Raw genomic sequence first — 4,241 nt, forward strand, 5'->3', positions numbered from 1 at the left:
TGGCAAAATTTTATAGATCACACGTTAATTAATTAACTATCGATGGTGGTAGTTGGAGTGATGATGAATTTTTATTTGGAAATTGTTTTATTTTATATTAATCATTTCGCTAAAAAATTAAAAAAAAAACGCGAGGGTTTATATGTCCCGAAACTGTTTTCATTCCTATTTGAAATATTTTTTGTCAAGCTTCCCAAGAATAGATGGAAATAATTTGAAAAGACACAATGTTGACTCCCTTTGATTCTATTTTCTTAGAAATCAGTCAAAATCAGCAGAAGACTGAAAAATTATTAAAATAATTGTTTGACAAACTTGTATTTTAAAAAGATCGCCATAAATTGAAAATTTTTTAAATTCAATGCCAATCCCATCTATACAAAAACGATTCAAATTACTCGACAAGTTATCGATCGATTTTCTAGAACAGAGAATACCAGCGCTTTCTGTCGGATAGCAGCGAAAACTATTAAAACGACTTATCGATCGACCTTACGGCGGTCGATAAGTTGGCGGTATTTTTAAAATACAAATTAATCAAACAAAATTATTTTTATAATCTTGCGGTTTTAGTTTTTAGAATTCAATGGTTGTACATACCCCTACTGACAGGACGTCCAATCGTCGGTGCTCTGGAGATCACCGATCTTACAATTAGACACTTTTCATTCGAATTTTTTAATATTATTAATTAAAAACCAAAGCCGTGAACGCTATTTCGTCATTCTTGATTTTACCCTCAGCATCATTTCCTAAAATCCTGTCTACACGATCTATAAAATTATGACACAATGACAAAGCTTTGGTGACTTTGTGTTAATTAAAAAAAACGGTGTCATCGAACTATGACGCATTTCTCATTACCACCATCAATTCATATGTCAAAACAAATATGTGGAGATTGTAATTGAAAAGAAAAGCGGTAAACAAGGCTAATGAGTAACAGGAGTATAGGTGTTACTTTTGTTCAAGTGTTACAAGAGCTATTGGATCGCAATTAATTTCCGATAAAGATAACAATTTATCATCGTAAAGAATTGAAAACCATACGAGATTGGTTAAGCTGAACTTTGTTCCGCGGACACTTGCACGTTTTATTAATTACGAATAATTATTTCAATCTTGAAGATTCTTTCCTTCAATATGTAAGCGATGCATTAATTGGCAATAATAATAGGGGTCACTAAGACATTTTTATATAAAGAAATAAAGTGTATTTAAATTTTCTAACTACACCTTTCTTTCTGATGAACATTTCCAATTAATTTATTTGTAAATTATTATCGCTATTCGAATTTTAAAATTGAAAATTTTCCTCCCACCCTAACGTACGCACAGTCCTAGTCAATATAAATGAGTTATCCACCCGCACCCCGCATAAGTTGAGCACGATCCACGGACAGACTAACCGACGTTACATTTACGATTGACGCGGGGCGCATTCCTCTTCTTTGATACACTTTATTGGCCTAATAGAGCCGAATTGTTGGTGTATCGTGTAAAGCAGGGTAAGCTCTGTACTATCCGTCTGGGCGTCTTACACGAAATGCTCCTCCCTTTGTGCGACAATCGTGTTGCATGCAAAACAAACGGCATACCTCGAGTACGTGTGAATTGGGTCGTACCTGATGCACATTTGAAAACATTACTCTTACAATCGGGCTGATGATAAATGTGTTACTTTCGGTAGATTAAAGCAATTATCGTCCCATCTAATTTATTGCTTTATTAGAGAATCATGTGTGTGCTCTATCATAAGAATGTCCAGACAGTTGTAGAGGGTGGTAGAAAGGTCAGTAAATGTCTTGAAAGATTAATAACTTCGTTAAATTTAATTTTTCAGTTTTCTCCCCAGAGATTATAAATTATTATAGAATTTTATTTTATTCTCGTATCTTTACCAATGTGTTCACGAATAATTTCAAAATGAAAGGTCTCTAATCAAATCTAGTCACACATTAGCATCAAATCAAACCGAAGGCACTCTGAAGTGATCACGGAGCAACACTGTCCGGCCGAGGAATAATGTCAACTTTCTCGCTCAGCACGAGCGTAGGATTAGCAGGTTAGGCCAGATTAAGGATGTAACGTTTGTTGTAGGCGCATAGATCACGATGATGACCCGTAACGAGTACGTGTCGAGCGACAGGGCGATCATATGGGTACAGGGTACACCAAACAGGAGTGATCCGAGTGAGCGAGTGACTGAGTGAGTCGGAGGTCGGAGGAGTATATTGGCCATTTCCGCAGGAAGCCCTAGGTAACCTGTAACCGCCATTGAGGTTGGTACTAACGTGCCACAGATCGCTGTCGTTTCATAACGAGCTGGTCTGAATTCGTCTGATCATCATCTTTTCGTGTTAATCGATTGCTCTTCGCTTTTCAGGAAGAATCTCCTTCAAGTCTCGAAGCTTTTGGTTATTTTAGAACTCCTTAGATTAACTGAAAGACTAGAAGTCCTTAGAGAGGAGCATCCAAAATCTAAATAAAATTTTTCTAAATAAACATTCATAGAGTCTTCCTCTAAGGTGCCATTTTTCTTAGGGATTTGCATTGCTATTACAGCAACGAGATTTAAAGAGGCTGCTATTTGAAATATTCTTTTGAAACATGATACATAGTCACTTATCCTATTTCTTTCTGTTAGATAGGTGACGTACCCAAGCGAAGAATTTCAGCAACTTCTGGAATTGCTGAAACTAAGGAACGTGGAAGAAGAATCGTGTACGCAATAGTGGTACTGAAACTGTTAAAAAGGATGCAGTAAATAAAATAAGACGTTAACGCGAGCCATTCGATCGAATAGATATGCGTTGGCGTCGAAGAATGGGTTTCTCTCGGGTCATCGAAAAGAAAGAACCTCAACGACTGACAATGGTAACTCGGATAATACAAGCCCAACTCTTGTCGTACGCAGATTTAATCTGTCGAAATGAATCATCGTTTTCACTTGAACACGGTTACCCAAGGAATAGCATTAAACAAACAATCACACGTTTATTCGTCGCTGGAGAAAATTGAAACGAGTTTTCAGTTAACATCACTGCGCTTTTTAGGGCGCACTGTAAATAGAAGTTAAGGGTGTCAGAACGAAGCGTGTGTACAGAAATTTTTTGAAAGAACGCATTCTTTTTCCGGTCAGAAACGTCAATATGGGTTGTATTTGTTTGAAGCTCCGCTTCGAATTTGCTTTGTACCATCCGACCTAATGCGAGAGAAGAGGGTGGTTGACTTAACGAAGTGATCTTCAGCCAATGTATAATTTCAATTCAGCTCGGTATTGTTGTACATAGTGCTTAGTTGTATGCGCAAAATAAAGAAAGAAATTTACTTCGTTTAAGGTAATTGCTTACCTTCTTTCAAAAAATTTAAAGCTATCATTATAAAAATCAATTTCAACCCTTCAATAAAAAAAGTCTATTTCCATATATCATTCATACTGCCAATGCCAATATTTTAATCCAAGAAATTCATTTTTAATTCCTACGTACAATAATTTTCAAGATGATCATTCTAAAAATCAAATTCAATCCTCCAACAAAAGATCCCCATCTCCAAATGACCCTTCAACAATAAATTCCTATTTCTACATATCATTCATATTGCCAATGCCAATATTTTGCTCCAAAAAATTCATTTTTAATTCCTACATACTATAATTCCCAAGCTGATCTTTCTAAAAATCAAATTCAATCCTCCAACAAAAGATCCCCATCTCCAAATGACCCTTCAACAATAAATGCCTATTTCTACATATCATTCATATTGCCAATGCCAATATTTTGCTCCAAAAAATTCATTTTTAATTCCTACATACTATAATTCCCAAGCTGATCTTTCTAAAAATCAAATTCAATCCTCCAACAAAAGATCCCCATCTCCAAATAACATTTCCTTTTGTACCGTTCATATTAGCCGATCTCAAAGACACCGGCAACGTGGACACCCAGCTGAAACGGCACGTGCGAATGTATGAATGAAAGTTTACGAGGATAGTAAGAACAGGTCAATCTGCCAATTGACCAATGGTCGGTCGGACCTGCACGAAGGTTCAAAACGTCCCTCCCTTCTGTTCGTCTTCAGACATCCACAGGCATACTAAATTACACACTCTCGTCAGGCTGGTTTGTATAGCCACCAGCACCGGAGGGAATTGGTCAAGCAGAGTGCAACAGATAAGGGTGGCAATGGTGGGGGATAGTTGACTCTCTAGTGGCTATTCGGAGTCAGTTGCTCTTATG

Source organism: Osmia bicornis, chromosome 13 (assembly GCF_907164935.1).
Source record: "Osmia bicornis bicornis chromosome 13, iOsmBic2.1, whole genome shotgun sequence".
Lineage (NCBI taxonomy): Eukaryota > Metazoa > Arthropoda > Insecta > Hymenoptera > Megachilidae > Osmia > Osmia bicornis.